This window comes from Pan troglodytes, chromosome 1 (genome assembly GCF_028858775.2).
Source record: "Pan troglodytes isolate AG18354 chromosome 1, NHGRI_mPanTro3-v2.0_pri, whole genome shotgun sequence".
NCBI classification, from domain to species: Eukaryota; Metazoa; Chordata; class Mammalia; order Primates; family Hominidae; genus Pan; species Pan troglodytes.
The window spans coordinates 217,534,337-217,558,297 of NC_072398.2; positions in this window are offsets into that span (position 1 = coordinate 217,534,337).

A 23,961-nucleotide genomic window follows, 5' to 3' on the forward strand; every position below is an offset into this window, starting at 1 on the left:
GCACTTTGGGAGGCTGAGGCGGGCAGATCAGAAGATCGAGACCATCCTGGCTAACACAGTGAAACCCCATCTCCACTAAAAACTACAAAAAAAAATCAGGAATTTTCTGTACACCATGAAGAAGTAACTCAATGAAGTATTATTGGAAATAACCTTAGTAACACATTCAAATGCAACACAACAAAAAGGAATGCTTACCTGACAATAGCAGCCAAAGTGGAGAGAGGAATTCACAGTTGACTACCTCCCAAATGGACACAGAATCTTCCAGCTTCAAATGGACTTGCTGGTTGGGTGAGCCTGGGAAGCAGCCTGGGAAGGAGACTTCCCTGAGAGATCGTTCTGTGATTTCTAGTCCTTGTTCTAGCTGCATCATCAGAGCTGCCTGGGAGAGCCACCAAATGCTTGCTGCCATTCTCAATGTCACAAATTATGAATTAGGAACTTTTAAGTTAGTATATGAAGTGGACAAGTGTTGTTTTTACCTATGAGGCATTATGTCCCACTTTTTTTTTTTTTTTTTTTTTTCAGACGGAGTCTTGCTCGTTGCCCAGGCTGGAGCACAGTGGCACGATCTCGGCTCACTGCAACCTCCACCTCCTGAGTTCAAGCCATTCTCCTGCCTCAACCTCCCGAGTAGCTGGGATTACAGGCGCACATCACCACACCTGGCTAATTTTTGTATTTTTAGTAGAGACAGGGTTTCACCATGTTGGCCAGGCTGGTCTCAAACTCCTGACCTCAGGTGATCCGCCCGCCTCGGCCTCCCAAAGTGAGAGGATTACAGGCGTGAGCCACCACACCCATACAGGCCCCACTTTTTTTGACAGCAGCATCCTACATTTTTCTTGGGAAATTACCCCTCCCTGCTTCCAGGCTGTGTGGTCCATGTAGACGCCCTCCCGTGCTTGAGGGATGGCTACCTGTCCAATGAGCTCAGCATTTCTAGGGCATGGCGATGGCTTTACATCTGGGAAGACGGATCAGTGATTCATCTGCCCTGTGGGAGATTTTTGCAGGGTTGTTTTTTGTTGTTGTTGTTCTTGTTTTGAGACGGAGTTTCGCTCTTGTTGCACAGGCTGGAGGGCAATGGTGCGACCTCGGCTCACTGCAACCTCCGCCTCCTGGTTCAAGCGATTCTCCTGCCTCAGCCTCCCAAGTAGCTGGGATTACAGGCATGTGCCACCACGCCCGGCTAATTATTTTTTGTATTTTTAGTAGAGACAGGGTTTCTCCATATTGATCGGGCTGGTCTTGAACTCCCTACCTCAGGTGATCTGCCCACCTTGGCCTCCCAAAGTGCTGGGATTACAGGCGTGAGCCACCACACCCGGCCACAGGGTTTTTTGTGAAAGGAGCACTCTCTGTCGTTTTCAAAGCATAGGCAGTAAGGCACGTGAGTCTGGAGCAGCTTGGGGTCATCTTTGCCATCACTGGAACAGAGGCCTAGAATAAAGGCAACACAGAAAACAAAAACAAAAACAGGCAGTCAAGAGATGAAGAGGGACCGTTTCTTGATGACATCGTGCCTGAAGTTAGATGTATCCCTGAACTTCTTTATTACACAAGTCAATGAATTCCTTTTTTAAAAATTAAGCTAATTTGAGGTTTATCACTTGCAACAGAAAGCAGACTGACCAATATATCAACTAGTAAGAAATACAAGACAAAACCAACTGGATTTGGAACCAGATTTTGGTTCAACCTGTCCATCATCAACGAAAAATGTAGGCCTTCTTGATTATTAAAAAGTCAAGAAACAACAGATGCTGCCGAGGCTGTGGAGAAATAGGAACGCTTTTACACTGTTGGTGGGAGTGTAAATTAGTTCAACCATTGTGGAAGACAGTGTGGCGATTCCTCAAGGATCTACAAACAGAAATACCATTTGACTCAGCAATCCCATTACTGGGTATATACCCAAAGGATTATAAATCATTCTACTATAAAGACACATGCACACATATCTTTATTGCAGCACTATTCACAATAGCAAAGACTTGGAACCAACCCAAATGCCCATCAATGATAGACAGGATAAAGAAAATGTGGCACATATACACCATGGAATACTACACAGTCATAAAAAAGAATGAGTTCATGTCCTTTGCAGGGACATGGATGAAGCTGGAAGCCATCATTCTCAGCAACCTTACACAGGAACAGAAAACCAAACACCACATGTTCTCACTCATAAGTGGGAGTTGAACAATGAGAACACATGGACACAGAGAGGGGAATATCACACACCAGGACCTGTCGGGCGGTGGGGGGCAAGGGGAGGGAGATCATTAGGACAAATACCTAATGCATGTGGGGCTTAAAACCTAGATGACGGGTTGATGGGTGCAGCAAACCACCATGGCACATGTATACCTATGTAACAAACCTGCATGTTCTGCACATGTATCCCAGAACTTAAAGTAAAATTTAAAAATAAATAAAAAAAATAAACTTTATGTGTTAACTAGAAAGCAAAAGACAAAAAGATGGACGCCTTCTTAAAAGAGACGAGACAGTATTATCCTGCTCACTAATATAAATGATTATTATTCTTAATTTTAAAATGCCTCTTTGTGCTTAAATATCAAAGTGCTTTTATATATCAAATAGTAAATCAAATATGAAATCAAATATATATTTATATATCAAATATTAAATATCAAAGCACTATTAAATATCAATAGTGCTTAAGTATCAAAGAACTATAATGAAGTTTAAAATATGTTGACCTAAATGCAGATAGCTGCCTGTACAGCAAAGCTCCACTAAATACCCTACAGATGCAGCTAGTCTGAGAAACACTGATTGAGGTTTTCGTATTGCCACCCTTCCGTCCATGGTGGCTCCACAACATTCCCTCCCGCTCTATATGGAAGTGTGTGTTTTGGACATCGGTATATTCAACTCCTTTTTTCACAAGTCTGGTGAAAAAAACTTTAACCAGATAGAAAAACAATGAGATCGTCACTTATATAATCATATTGGCTCTTTCACTGATTTATGGGCAAGTTTTTGGGGTGCTCTTTAGAGTTGCCTTCTTGAAATTAGCCACAATGCACACTCTCTGCCTTCCCAGAAGGGCATTATAAAGAAAACAGGCCAGGAACAGTGGCACGTGCCTGTAATCCCAGTTAATGTGGGAGGTTGAGGCAGGAGGATCACTTGAGCTTGGAAGTTTGAGACCAGCCTGGGCCACAAAGTGAGACCCCATCTCAAAACAGAAAGAAAAGAATACAGGGTCTACCAAGGAAAGGAACTGGAGCATATGTATAAAAACCTGAGCATGAGGCCGGGCGCGGTGGCTCATGCCTGTAATCCCAGCACTTTGGGAGGCTGAGGCAGGCGGATCACGAGGTCAGGAGATCGAGACCATCCTGGCTAACACGGTGAAACCGTGTCTCTACTAAATATACAAAAAATTAGCCGGTGGTGGCACGCGCCTGTAGTCCCAGCTACTTGGGAGGCTGAGGCAGGATGATGGCGTGAACCCTGGAGGCAGAGCTTGCAGTGAGCCGAGATCACGCCACTGCACTCCAGCCTGGGTGACAGAGCAAAACTCTGTCTCAAAAACACAAAACAAAACAAAAAAAACCTGAGCATGTTTGTATGCATGAATGCTTTCTGACAGGGCAAACCCAGATTACATATCAATATTTACATTAAAAAAGCAGAAGTATCCTCCAACCCAATGAGAATTTTAAACCTCTTCTTGCTGTCACTCTCATTTGCACTTGAAAAGAGCTGTCAGTCAAAGAACTTTTTTTTTTTCTTACTGGAGAGATGGTTCTCTTGGAAGACTACGTTTTTCTTTTTAGGCTACAACATGCTTGACGACTTAAAAGTGCTCATTTTCTTGAAATCACGTGGGCTTTATTTTTCAAGTCTTGAATTAGACAGATGTTACTCTGGATAAAAATATATCCATGGGGAAAGAATTATTTGCAACTCAGAAATGATAACCTAGTTCGTTTGGTGGCAAGCTAGGGCTGATACAGTAATCTAATGTATAGGGGGTTTTTTGTTGGGTTTTTTTGTTTTTTTTTTGAGACGGAGTCTCACTCTGTTGCTCAGGCTGGAGTGCAGTGGCACGATCTCGGCTCACTGCAACCTCTGCCTCCTGGGTTCAAGCGATTCTCCTGCCTCAGGCTCCCAAGTAGGTGGGACTACAGGCATGCGCCACCACATTCAGCTAATTCTTGTAATTTTAGTAGAGACGGGGTTTCACCATGTTGGCCAGGCTGGTCACCAACTGCTGACCTCAAGCGATCCACCCCCCTTGGCTGGGATTACAGGTGTGAGCCACCACGCTCGGCTGGCCTAATGTATAGTTTTAAAAACCATAGTTGTTTTGGTTAAAGTAATGCAGAAAGGAGTCCTTTTCCTGACAGCTCAGCTGGTCTTCCAAGTGTGATTGTCAAAATGGTAGGGACTGACTAAAAAACAAACAAACAAACAAAAAGAAAAAAAAAAACAAAACTATTCTATGCCATAGTGAAACCTAATGCTGAATTTTTCTCCAAAAAAGAAGAAAGTGAGAACAAGCAAACCCCAGGGCTGCTGGGCCTGGCTGTAAAGGGTGAAAGCAGCAGAGGAGTCTAAATCGAACTGAATTGCAAGATTTCAGTTCTAAGCATGGCACATGTATACATATGTAACTAACCTGCACATTGTGCACATGTACCCTAAAACTTAAAGTATAATAATAATAAATTAAAAAAAAAAAAAAGATTTCGGTTCTAAGAGAAGTTCCCCACGCAACTACCCCAACCCTTTCTAGAATGTTGTGTGTTCTCTGCACTGACTCCAGGGTTAACACATATCATGGCTCATTTGTAGACTTGCCATGTTCTTCCTTTTTCTTTGTTTTAACAACAACTGGTAGATACCCTTTCTTTTCATGGGTACTCTTGGCACTTTTGTTCTTAATTTGGTTTGGTGTGACTCTGTCAGTTTCTTTTGGCAGATGGCAGTCACAGGTGGCCTGGAGCCTGGGGCACACGCAGTCCCACCTGGTTCCCTTAAGGACTCCCTGGTTAGTGCTGAGGCCTAATAGCCTTGAACTCTCTGCCTGCATCCCATCTGCTGCGTGTTCTGAGCTCCCTGAGATGGGGCAGCCATGGTAGCTGCTGCTGTCAGCTGTCTTAGAGTTGGGAATTTACAAGGGCTGGTTGTCCCTGCCTCCCCATTACTCTCTTGCTCCTGTTGGTGTCCACACGGTGAAGCGATGCCCTTGCACGCCTACCCCCATTCCTGCTCTTCATTATGGCTGTTGACCAAATTCCCCTTCAGGCACTGGGTCCACATCCAGCCTCCCTTGTCCACACCCACAGCCCTAAGCCCAGGGAACAGCTTGTAATGCTCTCATTTCACTGTTCTTTGAAATAACAAGGTAACTTGGTACAGTGGAAAGACTGCGGTCTTTGAAGTTTGATGGTTTTGTGACCTTAGGCCATTCACCAGCGGTTCCCACTTTGCAAGGTTCCGGTGAGGACCTGGAATAAAGGCTATTCCTGGAACACGAATGGAGAACCCATTTCATAAGCAGTGCTTTCTGTTTGTTCACAGAGGCAGAAATGACATTGACGTAGCCCTCTTCTTTTACTTCTGCTGTGAGGCAGTGACTGTCAGAGCCGTCTTAACTTGATTGCTCCTAGTCCGGAAGGTTCTGTTCCTTTGGGCACAGCAGGGCTGTTTATGTGGAAGAAGGAGCCCTCTGGTGGGCATCAGGAAGAGTTGCAGTTAATTTGCAATTTGCTTGTCTCATTCAAGTGGTTTGCTCTGTTTTTTTAAGACGCACAATCACTGGTTGACCTGGATGCTGCGAGGTTACAAGAGATGAAATATGGAGGAGGCCTTCAGGGAGTTAAGCTCTCCAACCCTTTCATTTTGCTGGGGACCAAAAGATTGCCCGGGACCTCCTTCAGTGCTAAAATCCACCAAGTCTTGGACCAATCTAGACAAATTGGTCCCTTTAGGACTATCCCATTCACTCTGATGCTGGGCAGAAACCAGCCCTCTAAGGGTTGAAGCTCGGGGCTGACGGTTTAAATGGGAGCAAGGGGCTGGGCATGATGGCTCACGCCTGTAATCCCAGCACTTTGGGAGGCCGAGGCGGGTGGATCACCTGAGATCAGGGAGTTCGAGACCAGCCTGGCCAACATGGCGTAACCCCAACCCTACTAAAAATACAGAAATTATCAGGGTGTGGTGGCAGCTGCCTGTAATCCCAGCTCTCAGGAGGCTGAGGCAGGAGAATCACTTGAACCCGGGAGGTGGAGGTTGCAGTGAGCCAAGATCATACCACTGCACTGCAGCCTGGGTGACAGAGCATGACTCCGTCTCAAAGTAAATAAATAAATTAAATAAATAAATGGGAGCAAGGATTGAGCAAAGGCTGGAAAGAGAATCAATTTCCTGCAAGGATGGGGTGTAAGGGGCCCATCAGATTAGAGACATGTGTGGGAGGGGAAATGGGGAGCACTGGGTTCTTCAACTGTGTCTAAACTCTGTGATCAAGCTTCCTCTCCATTCCTCTAGGAAGTGGCCTTCATCAAAAGAAAGCCCTATGCTTACAAATTTATGAACTATTGGCTAATCCGTTTTTCTCTTTTGGCAAGATAATTTCAAGGAGGTTTCTCTCTCCACCAAGGATTTGACGGGTGCACTGTTACATCCCTTGAGGATGAAAAGGGAAACCCAAGTTGTCCTTTTCTTCCCCTAGTGCTTTGCTGATTAAAAATTAATATTTCCTAACTAATCACTAGAAGAGACTAATGATGGCTTAGTCATCAGGTATGAAACAGGAAGTAAAGAAAAGCACCATGCCCTACAGAAATTGGAGGGAAGACTAAGAACAGCAGACTGCAGTCACCTGGGCTGGAAATTGGCCAGGAACACACAGCTAACTCTTACCACTTAGGTGCAGATGTTTTCATGAGCGGAACACAGCAGCCTTCCAACTTGCTTAGTATCACTTTCCAAATTACTCAAGTGCCACCTTTGTTGCTCCTTGGAAGTTGCCCTTGCAAAGACTTGCCCAGTTCAGTCCCTGCCCAGTGATTCAAAGCTGATCATATTCCATGGTAAAAAGGTCCTACTATTTACTCCAAGACTTTTGACTCTCCTTTCTGTGGTAATGCTGTGCAGAGGAAATTTCTCAGGTTATTATTATAGAATGGTGGTTTTTCAACTGGGGGTGATTTTACTCCCCCTTGCTGCTTCCAGGGATATGTGGCAATGTCTGGAGACATTTTGGTTTTCACAACTTGGTGAGTGCTACTGGCATCACTACCCATAATGGGTAGAGGCCAGGGAGGCTGCTCACCGTCTTACATTGACAGGACAGCCCCACAACAAGGAAGTATCCAGCCCCAAACGTCAATCGTGCCGAGGTTGAGAAATCCCGCAGGAAGCCGTGGATCTTTTGATAGGGTTGTGCAATCATCACTACAGTCTAATTTACAATATTTTTATCCCCCTTAGAGAAACTTTTTACTCATTAGTAGTCAGTCCCTATTTCCATATTCTCATCTCCCCCCAGCGCCATCCCTTGGCCCTAAAAAACCACTAATCCACTTTCCATACATTAAAGGATGATACAGTTTCTTACTTCACAGAGTAGTATCATCCCTGTTTACAGATAGGGCAACTGAGACCCAGAGAGGTGAAGGTGAATGTCTTACCGCTATTAAAGAGAGGACTCTATTACTCAATCCAAGGCAAGAACAGAGGTCACAACAAACTTTTTCCGTAAAGAGTCAGATAGCGAATATTTTAAGCTTTATGGGCCGTATAGTCTCCATTGCAACTACTCATTTCTGCTGTTGTAGAGTGAGTGCCGGCATAGACAATATGTAAACAAACTGGTGTGTCTGTGTTCAGATAAAACTTTATCGCCTGTAATCCCAGCACTTTGGGAGGCTGAGGCGGGCAGATCACAAGGTTAGGAGTTCGAGACCAGCCTGACCAAAGAGACCAGCCTGGCCAACATGGTGAAACCCTGTCCCTACTATAAATGCAAAAATTAGCCAGGCATGGTGGTGGGTGCCTGTAACCCCAGCTACTCAGGAGGCTGAGGCAGAATTGCTTGAACCCGGGAGGTGGAAGTTGCAGTGAGGTGAGATTGCACCACTGCACTCCAGCCTGGGCAACAGAGCGAGAATCCAACTCAAACAAAACAAAACAAAAAAACCCACTTTATTTACAAAAACAGTTGAAGGGCCAGATTTGGCCTGCAGGCTCTAGCTTGTCAATCCTGGAATTAAACCATTACAAAAGGCCTCACATTTACTTGGACAACCCCCACCCCTAATTCCTTCTTCTGCTTCCCTAGATCCATCCTCCCAGATGATCGTTACCCTAAAGTTTGTCTTTATCACTCTCTGACTTAAAAAAAAAAATCTGCTTACCTAAGCTGTGTGTTGTCAAAACAATGTGTTATCTTCTTTTACTGGGTTTGAGCTTTCAAAATGTCACCATATGGTGTGTGGTCTTTGGCTTTTAAAAATTCAGTCTTATGTTTCTAACATTTATGGCCATCGTGGATTCATTTTCATCACTGTGTGTAAAATACTTCATGGGGTGAGCATACTACAAGTCTTGTAAACACGCTCTCCTTGATGGACATGTAGGACAGTTTATTTGCCATTATAAACAATTATAAAACAATTCCTCTAGAAGCAGAATTGCTAGGTTAGAGGATTAAAAAGCTATTTATTTATTTATTTTGAGACAGGGTTGCCCAGGCTGGTCTCGAACTCCTGGGCTCAAGCAATCCTCCCACTGAGGCCTCCCAAAATGCTGGGATTACAGGCAAGAGACACTGTGCCTGGTTTTTTTTTTTTTCTTTTAAAGATGCCTGAGACATGTAAATTACACAGAGTCTGGAGTCAGCGTGACTTCCTGGCTAATTTCCACCATTTCTAGCTTTGTCATCTTGGGCAAATTGCTATGCCTGTTGCTGAATCCTCTTTTCTTTGGGGGGGTGGGGTGCCTATGTGAAATGAAGATAATAATGGTATCCACCTCCTCATGTTGTTGTGAGGATTAAATGAAATAATCCCCGTAAATCTGTTATTAGCACGTTGGTAGCACAGTTTAGGAATTTAAGGAGTTTTTTCCTCACGTTGTATTTGTCACATGACTTCTCCCCACTAGGCTGCGAAGTTAGTAAGGGCAGTGTTAAAAGAAAAACTTCAGCTGAAATAATTTTAAATGAGTTTAATTGAACAATGCATGATTCCCCAATCAGGCAGCCCCCAGAATCACAGAAGATTTAGAGAAACTCCAGGGGTGCCCCCTGGTCAGAACAAATTTATAGACAAAGAAAGGGAAGTGCCATACAGAAATCGGCAGTGAGGTACAGAAACAGCTGGATTGGTTACAGGCTGGTGTTTGTCTTATTTGAACACAGTTTGAACACTTAGCAGTCTCTGAGTGGTTGAAGTATGGCTGCTGGGATTGGCCAAGACTCAACTATTGTAATTGTTACAGGTGTATACTCCTAAATTAGGTTTTCAACCGTCTGCCTATTAAGCTAGGTTACAGTTCGTCCACAGGGACTCGAATATAGAAGTATGGAGTCCTTCTCAGGCCTATTTAGTTTGCATTAACAGCAAACTGGGTACTTTATCTCAGATACATCAGTATCCACCATATGTCAGTTTTCAAATAAGGGTGTGTGAATGAATGAAATGATGAATGAAGGAATGTGTGAATGTGATCAGAACTGTGGCCCTGCCAGCTGCAGACACAGGTGTCAATGACCTGGGTGTCACGGTTTTGAGCATGGGGGTGAGGAAGGTGGGGAGGCAGCAGCCAGCGTAGGACTCCCTCCGATTGGGTGGAGTGACTGCTTTGGGTCTGACTGCATTAGTCATAAGTAATTCCCTGGACTTCTGCCTTGGAGGAAGCCGTGCAGGTTTGCTGAGGGAGGCCCTGGAAGTCTGACTCTTGGAGATGAAGAGTCTGTGAGCTGCTTCTTTCCGGTTGTGAGTAGCAGGTGAGCTGCAGAAGAACTAACCTGTATTGGTCCGTTCTCACACTTCTATGAAGAAATACCCGAGACTGGTAATTTATACAGGAAAGAGGTTTATACTTATAATCATGGCAGAAGGCAAAGGAGAAGCGGGCACCTTTTTCACAGGGTGACAGGATGGAGTGAGTACCAGATGATTATATAACCATCAGATCTCATGAAAAATCCTTATCACGAGAACAGCATGGGGGAACCACCCCCATGATCCAATTACCTCCACCTGGTCCCCTTGACACATAGTGATTATGGGGATTATGTGGATTACAATTCAAGATGATATTTTGGGTGGGGATACAACCAAACTATATCACTCACTATCACAAAGGAACTCAGCAAGACATGGGACTTTAACATTTGCAGGTCACATAAGCCACTATCATTAAAGTACATTGTCACTAAAGGCCAATTACCGTTGAGTCAATTACTTTTCAGAGGCCAGAGCACACCAATAGGAAGTTCATTGTGTGTTGGGATTTTATAAATATATCCATATAGACACACATGTATAATTTCTCTTTTTTTTTTTGAGACGGAGTCTCCCTCTGTCGCCCAGGCTGGAGTGCAGGGGCGCGATCTTGGTTCACTGCAAGTTCCGCCTTGCAGGTTCACACCATTCTCCTGCCTCAGCCTCCCCAGTAGCTGGGACTACAGGCACCCACCACCGCGCCCGGCTAATTTTTTAAAAAAATTTTTTAGTAGAGATGGGGTTTCACCGTGTTAGCCAGAATGGTTTCGATCTCCTGACCTCGTGATCCACCCGCCTCGGCCTCCCAAAGTGCTGGGATTACGGGCGTGAGCCACCATGCCCGGCCGACACACATATATAATTTCTTAATACAAACACATTACTCTGTGGGTTTGTATGTCTCTTTTTAAAATATATGCCAGATCTTAGAAATACTATAGAACAAAATGCTCTACCAGTAAAGTTTTAATTTTTTGATACTGACCTTTTAAAATGCAAGTTTTAACTTTAACAAGATAATTCTGTTTCCTGGGATTTTAGTTTTAAAAGTGCAACCAGCGTAGGCGGAAACTGTACACCACAGTCTTCCAGACGGGTGACTGATGGCTTTGTGTAACTGATGCATGCTTTAATATTTGCCTATAGCCCAGCAGCAAGGAAGTCGGGGTGGGGGGACTTTTTTTACTCTGCCACTTATAGCATTATGATTCTTTCTGGGCACTGGCATTTTGTGAAACCCTCAAGGGAAGGTGATGCAGGGGAGAAAATGTGAATTAAATTACTTAGACGAGTCTTTTTATGTATTCTACCCCTTTCCTAGAACTAGTACTACTCTTAACTGTGCCAGGCCCCAGTTCACCAGCTTTTGTATCCAGTTGTCATCTCATTCAAGTATGGCTTTACTTGGTGACACTAGCCATAGCTAAGTTACTTGGCATGTTTGACTTTTGACAATAACAAAAATGGTTTTGGATTTTATTTCCAAAAAATGGATACAATGTCAAAACTTCACATTTTATAGACTAGTCTCTGGCTATTAGTATTTTACAGGGACCATAGTTCTTGGTGACTGTATGTGTGTGTGTATATATATATGTATATATATGTGTGTGTATATATATATGTATATATATGTGTGTATATATATATGTATATATATGTGTGTATATATATATGTATATATGTGTATATATGTATATATGTGTATATATGTATATATATGTGTATATATGTATATATATGTGTATATATGTATATATATGTGTATATATGTGTATATATGTATATATAAAACTTTTTTTATAAACTAAATGCCATTTCAATGTTGCAGTTATTTTTAGAGTCATTGTAATCAATGTGAATATCATGTTTTTTCAAATCTGTTACGAGCCTATAGTATTTGCTTTCTGAAACTTAAGTGTATTGTATATATTCTGTATAGTTATATTGTATTAGCTTGTTTGATATAAGGAAAATATGTATTGAGTATCTTGCTAGCCTGATTAGTTTTTTTAAAAAAGGTTTAAACTTTTTTATTTTTTAATCTTTAAACTGCCCTTTATTACATGGTCACAAATAAAGTTGCAGCTAGGAAAGGGATGGGCAGAAAAAAAACTAGTTTTGAGTGTCTTTAGATAGAAACACGAGACTAAGGTTCGGTTTTGTTGGGGTGATCAGACCCAACACCAGGTCGTGGGGGCAATGAAATCCGAGGGGGTCAAAGGAATGAGAAAAAGACAGTTTGAGAGAGAAAGTGGGACCAGGGGGCCGTCGCGAGTGTGGATGCTGTGCCAAGGCCCGGAGCTCTGGGAGCCCACGCCATTTATTGATGATCAAACAAAGAAACAGGTGGTGAGGATGTGGGGGTTGAAAGGAAACAGTGTATCAAGTGAATGAGAAACATATGGCTGCTTGAGATAACGGGAGTGCTAGAAGCAAGGAGCCAGCAAGTCTAGCAGACATGCAAGCCCTGCATCAGCTTCTCCCAACACTCAGCTTTTCTCATTAAAATATCTTAAGCTTTTTGTTTTCTCATTAAAATATCTTAAGCTTTATGGAGTAAAACTTGCTGCTGTTGTTAAAAAATAAAAGAACCTTTTTTGGATAGCAAATGCATTTTCCAATCCTTTTCTTTATAGCCACAAAAAATAGCTATTGATATTGCATCCAGTTTAATCCTACCTCATAATCATCATGAACTAATGCTGGGTGTACTTGTATCAACTCATTAGATATCCTGGGTGTGTAAACAGTAATAATGGCAAAGCAGGTTAGCTGCCAACATAGCCACCAATGTCAAGTGCACCATAGAAGTCCTTAATTTTCTGTCTGTATAGACCCAGCAAGATGTTGTCAGAGCTGGCTCATGGACTGTGATTGGTGAGTCTGTTTGAAATCCCAGCTTTTCCATCATAGTATTAGATGTGATAAATGGGCTGGGGTCTAATGGTTAATAGCAGCCATCAAGGACAGCTAGAGTATCCTTCAGGCTAAATTAGGGTGAAATACCGAGAAACTGCAATGTGCTAACAAGATGTGTGAAAGCTACACAGAATAAAGGGCAGTTTTTTGTTTGTTTGTTTCCAAACAAGGACCTTTTATTTCCTTCCTTACCCACCCCATCCTTAACTATCCTCCCAGGATTCTGACAACCGTGTCACTCTAGTTGCTCATTGGTTTTTCAGGTGAACAGCATCCTTCACCATTTCAAATGAAGATGTCTGTATTATTTAGTCAAGAGGGTAAAAATTATGTACTGTGGAAGGCACCTAAAAAGAGGTTAAGGCATTGAGATACAAGATTTCCCTATGACAAATGTTCTCTTTATTTTTCATGGCAAATAATGTCTTCATTGATTCTTGCTACTAGCTGGTGCTAGGCTACCATTTAGTAAGCATGCAGTGACATTGGACTGGCCACGATTTGTCAACCTGTGTGGGTCGTTCCTCTTTGTTTGGCATAATGCCCTTAAATCATGTCCACAGTCTGGCTTATCAACAGAGAGGAAGCAGTTCTCACATTCCTGCCCAGGTGTTTGCAGCCTGTAGCTTCACTTACAAACACCGAAGAGAGGTCCTTTTGAATGCGATGCTCTTTAAACTCTCTTTTGACACTAGAATTTTCTGTTTTTCATATCATTTCCACCTCGAACACATAAACTTATTTTTTATTAGTCTTGAATTTTATAATATAAATGGTACCTATTTTTGGCTAGAGAGCTTAAAGACAAAGGTATCTGAATAAAAATACCCTCCCCAACAAAACAAAATAAATAAATAAATAAATAAATAACAAAAATACTAATCCCCAAATTTGTGCTGTTAAAAGTCCTCCCTAAGAAAAGTAACAGAACTGGCCTGGGACGGTGGCTCACACCTGTAATCCCAGCACTTTGGGAGGCCAAGGTGGGCTGATCACGAGGTCAGGAGATCGAGACCATCCTGGCCAACATGGTGAAATCCCATCTCTACTAAAAATACAAAACTTAGCTGGGCGTGGCGGCGCATGCCTGTAATGCCAGCTACTCGGGAGGCTGAGGCAGGAGAATCGCTTGAACCCAAGAGGCGGAGTTTGCAGTGAGCCAAGATCGCACCATTGCACTCCAGCCTGGCAACAGAGAGAGACTCTGTTAAAAAAAAGAAAAAAAAAAAAAAAAGCCAACAGAACTAGCTAGCCAGAGCTCTCTTTTACTACTTACTATTTACCACTATTTATTATTTTGCATTGTGATATTTACATGATACATTTTCTGATAAATGTATTATTATAACCTCAACTAGACACACAAGCTCTTCTCTTCCTCTGTTGCCTGTTTATATTTTCCTGAAAAATAAAACTGTGTTTTATTTTTCTTATACTGTATTTTCTTGGCCTCCTTTACAATGATGAGTAGTGATGGTGATAGATAGCAGCAATCTTTGTCCTGCTCCTGATAGCAAAGAAAGAGCTTTTGCCACTAATGTATTTGGTGTAGGTTTTTATTTTGCTAAGCTTTCTCATAAATGTGGGTGAAATTTTATCAAATACTTCTTTTGCATCTATTGAAGCAAGCATATGATATCTTTCCTTTAATTTCTGAATATTGTGAATAACATTAACGAAGTTTTTAAATGAGAAAACAACCTGGCATTCCTGGTATAAACCCAACACATAGCTTATCCATTTTATCTAATGCTGGATCTGATTGGTTAACTTTTCTATCAGGATTTTTGACGCCAAGTTCACAAGTGAGATTGTCTGCTTATTTTTTCTTTCTCGGCTATCTTGTTTTGGTGTAGAATTGAGGTTATGCTAACCTCACAAAAACAGTTGGGAAATCTCTTTTCTGTGAAAGAGTATATGTGAAACTAGAATAATGTCTCGTACGAACGTTTGGTGAAAACCACTGGTAAAATCATCTAAGTCTGGATTTCTTTCTTTCTCTCTCTCTTTTTCTCTCCTTCTTTCCTTCTCTTTCTTTCTTTTTTCTTTTGAGGCAGGATTTCGCTTGGTTACCCATGTGAGATTGCAGTGGTGCTCGCTGCTCATTGCAGCCTCAACTTCCCATGCTCAAGCCATCCTCCCGCTTCATTTTAAAAAAATTGGGCCAGGCCCGGTGGCTCACGCCTGTAGTCCCAGCACTTTGGGAGGCCCAGGCAGGCTGATCACAAGGTCAGGAGATGAAAACCATCCTGGCTAACACGGTGAAACCCCATCTCTACTAAAAATACAAAAAAAATTACCTGGGCATGGTGGCGGACGCCCGTAATCCCAGCTACTAGGGAGGCTGAGGCAGGAGAATTGCTTGAACCCAGGAGGCAGAAGTTGCAGTGAGCTGAGATCACGCCACTGCACTCCAGCCTGGGCTACAGAGCAAGACTCCGTCTCAAAAAAAAAAAAAAAAAAAAAAAAAAATTGGCCGGGCGTGGGGGCTCATGCCTGTAATCCCAGCACTTTGGGAGGCTGAGGCGGGTGGATCACCTGAGGTCGGGAGTTAGAGACCAGCCTGACCAACATGGAGAAACCCTGTCTCTACTAGAAATACAAAATTAGCAAGGCGCGGTGGTGCCTGCCTGTAATCCCAGCTACTCAGGAGGCTGATGCAGAAGAATCACTTGAACCCAGGAGGTGGAGGTTGCGGTGAGCTGAGATCACGCCATTGCACTCCAGCCTAGGCAACAAGAGCAAAATTCCGTCTCAAAAAGAAAAAAAAAAATTATAGAGATGAGGTCTCACTATATTGCCCAGGCTGGTCTTGAACTACTGGGCTCAAGTGATCCTCCTGCCTCGGCCTCCCAAAGTGCTGGGATCATAGGTGTGAGCCACCATATGGAGGCTGGCTGGAATTTTAATGGAAATCTTTTGAAATTACCAATTCAGTTTCTTCAGTAGGGTTAGACTTACCCTATTGAGGAAACTTTAGAACTTTTTAGGTGTTTTATTTCTTCTGAAATCAGTTTTGCTAAGTCATTTTTCATGAGAATTTGTCCATTAGGTTTAAATTTTCAAATTTATTGTCATATAGTTTTTGATAATGTTTTATTTTCTTTTGAATGACTGTGGCACCTATAATGATACCCCTTTTTTCATTCCTGGCATTAATGACTTGTGAATTCTGTCTCTGATTTGAATCACAGCAGTTTGTCAATGTTATAATGTCAAAGAAGTAACTTTTTGGCTTTATTGATTCTCTCTAATGTATAGTTATTACCTCTTATTTCTGTTCTTTATTATTATTTTCTTCTTCATGATTTTTTTTGTGTGGTTATCTTTCTACCCCACCACTAATGCCTACTTATGATTTGATTGACATTTAAATAGTGATCAGTTTCCTGGTAATAGATAATAGTTGCTTAACTGTAATTCCAGTTAGAATATAGCTGGTTTGGTTGACCAGAGTATACCACTAATTAGGCTAAAGTCAAAATTTTGATTCTTTCTTGGTCTGGTGTAGTTCCTTTGAGCCCATGGCTACAGTCAGCCACTTTACAGAGGTCAATGAAAATACTGCTATAGCTCTGGAGCACTGTAAGTATTTCACCATTACTGAAGAGAAAAAAAATACAGAAGTTTACATTCTACTACCTTTTGGCCACTTCTGTTATCTTCAACAAGTGAAAGATAGAAGATTTTATGATCAAAAATCACAGAAGAAATGGTTTATCTGTTGGTAAAAATATCCTGATAATTCCATTTCTGTTTGAGCTGCATGTATATTATTACCCTTCAAAATACTTAAGACATTTTCACAAATTGAGTTTTGTTTTATTATACTATTGTCATTATACATTCTGCTTTAAAAATTATTAAAATAGGTCAGAGATATCATTATTTGCAATGTGCATAATTAGTTGACCTAAAGTGTCAGCTATGGCATTTCTAAGAGTTACTTAGAGTTGTTCTCTCTGGTGGCGATCAGAGACAGAGGGTGTTCCGATGGGAGTGTTTTGTGATGCATGTGAGTTATTGTTTTTGTCAACAGCATGTGTTAGATTCTCCTATCCCTCACAATATCTGGTGTATAATATGCATCAGAAATGGAGAGGGCGGTTGGGTGTGGTGGCTCACACCTGTAATCCCAGCACTTTGGGAGGCTGAGGCAGGCGGATCACAAGGTCAGGAGTTCAAGACCAGCCTGGCCAATATGGTGAAACTCTGTTTCTACTAAAAACACAAAAATTAGCTGGGCGGGGTGATGGGCGCCTGTTATCCCAGGTACTCGGGAGGCTGAGGCAGGAGAATTGCTTGAACCCGGGAGGCAGAGGTTGCGGTGAGCTGAGATTGCGCCATTGCACTCCAGGCTGGGTGACAGAGTGAGACTCCTACTCAAAAAATAAAATAAAATAAAATAAAAAAAGAAATGGAGAGGAAGCACAGAGTCTCGTCAGCTTGACTCACTATTTAAATGTCAATCATATAAGTAGGCATTAGTGGTGGGGTAGAAAGATAACTACACAAAAAAATCATGAATATACTCTTCCTGGTTTCCTGTATAACATTACATACCACACTGATATGGAGAGAGGAATGTGAGTGGTGTAGTTAGCGAACTCCAAAACAACAGGGCTGAAAGAAAGTAGCAACAATTTCCTATGATGTTGACTTGTGACCTTTAGAAAATTCTTCAGTGTTAGCCTGTCAATCATAGTGTGCTGAAAATTTGAAAAAGATAATATTTTACTCTCACTAAAGATATTAATGATCTGAATATCAATCCTTTTAATTAACTGAACCAAAAGCACAATCAATCATAGATTTTTAGAAAAAAGGAAAAAAATTATCAATCACACAGCAAGTCAAGATGATTTTCGGACCAAAGACCTAAATGTTATCAATTAAATTCCATAATAGCAGGAAAAAAGGACATTTGTAGTCTAGGAGTGGAAAAAAATCTTACAATGACTTGAAATCTAGAAGGAATTTTTTAAAAGATTGTAAATTGAACTACCCAACAATAACAACAGCAAAGTCTTCTGAATAGTCAAAATACTATAGGCAAAGCCAAAAGACAAATCATAAACCGGGAAAATATTTGCCACTTATGTTAAAGAATTTATAGAGAGGGTTCCTAAAAGTTGAGAAAAGACTGATTTTTTTAAAGGGATGGAACTTGTAATTCACAGAAAATGGGAAGCAAATTATCTTTAAAGATATGAAAAGGTACTCAGCCTCACTCATAGGAGAAATGAGAAAATTAAATTAAGACACTCTTTCAGACTCTAACAGACTGACAAAAATTCAAAACTTTGACATCAGATGCCTGGAGTGAGGCTGTGGAGGAAACAGGAACCCTCATACATTGTTAGTGGTAATACAAAATAATATAAACTCTCTAGAGGAGAATTTGGCAATATCTGGCAAAATTCCATATGCATTTATCCTTTGATGTGGCAGTCCTATTTCTAGGACTTTAATCCGGTGATACATTTGCAAACAAACAAACAAAAACCACAAGAAAGTGACATATTTGTATTATACATTCCAACATTATTTGTAACGACAAAAGATTAGAAACCACCCAAACATCCATCAGTAAGAAATGGTTGACTAAAGTATAAAATAATTTACATAATGGAGCACAATGAAGCTGTAAAAAATAAAGAAGAAGAAATCTGTATAGACACTGATGTGGAGTGATATCCAGAATATGTCAGTAAGGCCAGGAGCGGTGACTCAAGCCTGTAATCCCAGCACTTTGGGAGGCCGAGGCCAGTGGATCACCTGAGGTCAGGAGTTGAAGACCAGCCTGGCCAACATGATGAAACCCGTCTCTACGAAAAACACAAAAATTAGCTAGGCATGGTGGCACACACCTGTAGTCCCAGCTATTCAGGAGGCTGAGGCAGGAGAATCGCTTGAAACCAGGGGGCAGAGGTTGCAGTAAGCAGAGACTGCGCCATTGCACTCTAGCCTGGGTAACAGAGCGAGACTCTGCCTCAAAAACAAAAAATAAATAAATAAAAGAATAAAAAGAGTATATCAGTAAAAGGAAATAAAATATCACCTGCAAAACAGTGCACCACCTTGTCAGTAAAAAAGAGGGGAAATACACACATATGTACACACACACACACAATTTGCTCATAGTTTCAAATGAAAACACAAGAAGGATAAACCAGTGGGAGAAATATTGGGAGAAGGCAGGAAAGAGTGAGAGGCAGAAACAGTAATGGAAATGAGACCTCTCTGAATGTATCTTGCTCTAAAGCTTTGACTTTGAAATCATTTAAATATTTCATATATTCAAAAATTAAATTAAATCAAAAGATAGGAAATAAAGCATTTCCTAAAATTTGAAAATGAACCAAAATAGGTACTAAATTATGTATCAGATTGACGGTGTACCACAAAGATAAAAGAGCTAGTTCAAGTTACTTTTGGATGCTCCATTTGGACTGTACATCATTAGTAGAATGTATTCTAAGGTCAAAAAAAAAGAACTGCAAAAATATGTAAACTTCATTCAGTAGTCTTTCTGTTAGTAGCAATGTTGGTACTATAATTTTGGAATTATTATATATGTTTTGAAGATTAATTCATTATTACAGCAATAAAAACTATTGCTAGAAATCAAGATTTTTGTGTGTGTAACAGAAAAGACACATACATATAAAATTAAAGAAGTTCAATCAAACCGGGCATGGTGGCTCACGCCTGTAATCCCAGCACTTTGGGAGGCCAAGGCAGGCAAATCACCTGAGGTCAGGGGTTCAAGACCAGCCTGGCCAACATGATGAAACCCCGTCTCTACTAAAATTACAAAAATTAGTTGGGCGTGGTGGCAGGCACCGGTAATCCCAGGAACTCGGAGGCTGAGGCAGGAGAATGGCTTGAACCCGGGAGGCAGAGGTTGCAGGGAGCCGAGGCCATGTCATTGCACTCCAGCCTGGGCAACAAGAGTGAAACTCCCTCTCAAAAAAAAAAAAAAAAACAAGTTCAGTCAAAACTTAATGATGTCAGATTTGAAATGGAGATATTATTATTAACTTTTGAAGCTTTAAAAATATTCATTTCCTAGGTTAGTCAACAGAAGCAATAACAACAGCGATGAATACACCATTCCCCACTAAAACAAGCCGGGGCTCCTTAGAGAAATGGCTAAGCACAAACTGGAGGCAGGCAAAATATGAGTTGGTCCTGGGGCTTCTTGTACTAGAAAGCAAGGATGATATCAAAGATTAATGGGAGTCACATCAAAAAGCCAATTTGTGAGGCTCCCCTGGCCTAAGATAAAATAATTAGAGCATCAAAAAGAAGAATGACCATAATTGACTAAAACATAGCAAGTATATAAAAAATCAATCTGTTTATAATGCTAACTGAGGTGAGATTGAGAAAGAAATTGAAACAGAGACAGAAACAATAGCAGCTAAAAAAAAAAAAAAAAATCACAGGGCTCTATTGAAGGAAGCTAGGGAACCAACTCCTTACTCTGAGAATTGGTAATTTAAGAAAAAGAATTTAACATTTATCCTGCCTGTTACATCTGAACTGTATTTCCAGGTTACTAAAAAGGTCTACTTGATCAGGGAAAGTTCTTCTTTACCGGAGAATTCCAGCTAATATACTTAGAAGGAATAATAGAACAAAAATGGTTAAAAATCATCTTTTTGGCCGGGCGCGGTGGCTCACGCCTGTAATCCCAGCACTTTGGGAGGCCGAGGTGGGCGGATGACGAGGTCGGGAAATCGAGACCATCCTGGCTAACACGGTGAAACCCCGTCTCTACTAAAACTACAGAAAAATTAGCCGGGCATGGTGGCGGCCGTCTGTAGTCCCAGCTACTGGGGAGGCTGAGGCAGGAGAATGGCGTGAACCCGGGAGGCGGAGCTTGCAGTGAGCCGAGATCGTGCCATCGCACTCCAGCCTGGGCGACAGAGCGAGACTCCGTCTCAAAAAAAAAAAAAAAATCATCTTTTTCAAGCTCTTATTGAATAATAGGTCCAGAGATGAAATTAATGCAAAACCTAATGGAAAATAGTGGACAGGGAAATTTACAGTGGAAGGATCAGACTGTCACCACCTGAACCAAATGACTTATCTCACCTCACTACATGTATGCACCAGATTATGCACTGTTGGATGCATAAATAGGATTTTTTCATGACATGCGCTTGTGGAAGAGGTTGAACCAAATTGAATTCAGCCTTTAGACCTCATTTTCAGATTATGGGAGAAACAAGGGACAAACCAGCAAGTTAAAGTAATCAAACAAATGCAGAAGGTGGGACATTCTATAGCAAAACGGATCCAATTTTCAAAACAAGTCAAGGACATAAGGAAAACGGGGCAAAAGAAGTGGGGGATGTTGTTGGTTATAAAAAGACTTAAGAGCCATAATAATCAAATGCAATGAGTGGAGGAATTTGAGTATAAACTGACTCATCATTCTTATTTAGGATTTTTTTAATGTAAGTTAGACATGATAATGATATGAGAAATGGCCTTATATTTTAGAAATATTTTGAAGTGAATGGAATACTATGCAGCCATAAAAAAGAATGAGATCATGTCTTTTGTGGGAACATGGCTGGAGCTGGAGGCTATTATCCCTAGCAAACTAATGCAGGAACAGAAAACCAAATACCACATGTTCTCACAAGTGAGAGCTAAATGATGAGAACTCATGAACACAAAGAAGAGAACAACAGACGAACCCTCATGACACGAGTTTACCTATATAACAAACCTTCACATGTACCCCCAAACCTAAAATAAAAAATTTTAAAAGCAATTTAAACAAACAAAGGCATAAATATTTTGAGGTGAAGTGACATGGTGTCAAAGATACGCCTTAAATGACGAACAAAGAAAACAAAGAGAGGAAGGCACGGAAAGAGAAAGAGATAAAGAATGGTTAGATCCAGCAAGTGTGATGAAAATCAAAACAATGAAATTGTTCAATTTGAGGAATGGGTCTATAGGGGTTAATTATCCTACTTACTATATTTTTGTGATGAAAATGTTTATAATAAAATGTTTCGTTTTTTTTTTTTGAGACAGAGTCTCGCTCTGTCACCAGGCTGGAATGCAGTGGTGCGATCTCGGCTCATGGCAACCTCTGCCTCCCAGGTTCAAGCAATTCCCCTGCCTCAGCCTCCTGAGTAGCTGGGACTACAGGCACACACCTGGCTAATTTTTTTTTTTTTTTTGTATTTTAGTAGAGACAGGGTTTCACCATGTTGGCCAGGATGGGCTCGATCTCCTGACCTTGTGATCCTCCCGCCTCGGCCTCCCAAAGTGCTGGGATTACAGGCATGAGCCACCGTGTCTGGCCAATAAAATGTTTTTTAAAAGTCAATCATTGGCTGGTCACAGTGGCTCATGCCTGTAATCCCAGCACTTTGGGAGGTCAAGGTGGGCGGACCACTTGAGATCAGGAGTTCAAGACCAGCTTGACCAACATGTCTACTAAAAAACCCCATCTCTACTAAAAATACAAAAATTAGCCGGGCATGGTGGTGGGTGCCTGTAGTCCCAGCTACTCAGGAGGGTGAGGCAGGAGAATAGCTTGAACCCAGAAAGGCGGAGGTTACAGTGAGCTGAGATGACATCACTGCACTCCAGCCTGGGTGACAGAATGAGACTGCATCTCAAAAAAAAAAAAAAATAATAATAAGAAGAAGAAGAAGAAAAAGTCAGTCGTTACGGCACTTTGCCAAAAATATTTCAGATGATCAATATATAACCTCCGGATGGACCATCTGGTCACATCTGTGCTGATAATGGCTTTTCCATACAGGCCAAAAAAAGAGGCACACAGTAAGAGTCAGTGAGAGGGGCTCTTGTGGAACTGCTCTGTCTTCATTATGTACTAAAGAAACATTTTATTTCCAAACCCTCCTTTACTTCAATGAAACAGGATGATGCAATTCATTTAGCAAATGTGTCCCATAGTCCCCAGACTTGCCTTGGCTGCCTAAAATATATAAAGCAAAACCAAGCAATTTGGTTTGCTCATTCCCAGAAAGAAATATTTCTTTAGTGCAAGCACATAAAAAGACATGTTTTTATGATCTGGACTCAAAAAAAAAAAAAAAGCGAACATAAGAAAACCAGTGAACCACATTGGGTTGGGAATAAGAAGAGCTGAGCTGTGCCAGTCACAGACTGTGTGGCCTGCAGCAAGTTGCGTCATGGTGTGTGAGATGGCATTGAGGGGATTCCCAACTTCGTTGCTTCTTTGAACACACCACTCTCTCATGCAGCAGGGAGTTTCTCCTTCCAAGAGATTCATGAACAGAACATGAGCTACAAGGTCATTCGTAGGTTCCCGTTGACTCTGAGACCTTCTGATTATCTGACTCAGTTGCCAGTTTAATGCATGCATTGCCCATTGACATATCAAATGTATGTGTCAGGCTAAAGTACATCACAGAGGCATGTTCACAAATAAAAAGCTCTGTAGGCCGACAGGTGTCCTGTCTGTGACTGGATCAGCCATCGTACCTCTTCTTTTTTTTTTTTTTTTTTTTTTTGAGACAGAGTCTCGCTCTGTCCCCAGGCTGGAGTGCAGTGGTGCAATCTCGGCTCACTGCAACCTCCGCCTCCTGGGTTCAAGCGATTCTTCTGCCTCAGCCCCCCAGTAGCTGGGACTACAGGTGCACGCCACCACGCCCAGCTAATTGTTGTATTTTTAGTAGAGACGGGGTTTCACCACGTTGGCCAGGATGGTCTCGATGTCTTGACCTCGTGATCCACCCGCCTCGGCCTCCCAAAGTGCTGGGATTACAGGTGTGAGCCACCGCGCCCAGCTCATCGTACCTCGTCTATCTGGAGTACTTACTTTCCATGAAAGACAGTAGCTTGTTTCTGGATTGACTGATCAATGTTTGGTTTTCTACAGCAATGATTCTAGAGCACACTAGAAAGCCTGGTCCAAGAATTTCTAAGGGTTCTGGGGCCAAGAAATGTTTGCATGTAAAGTAAATGTTTGCATGTAACATGAGATCATGTTACAGAAGCAAAGCACCTTCTT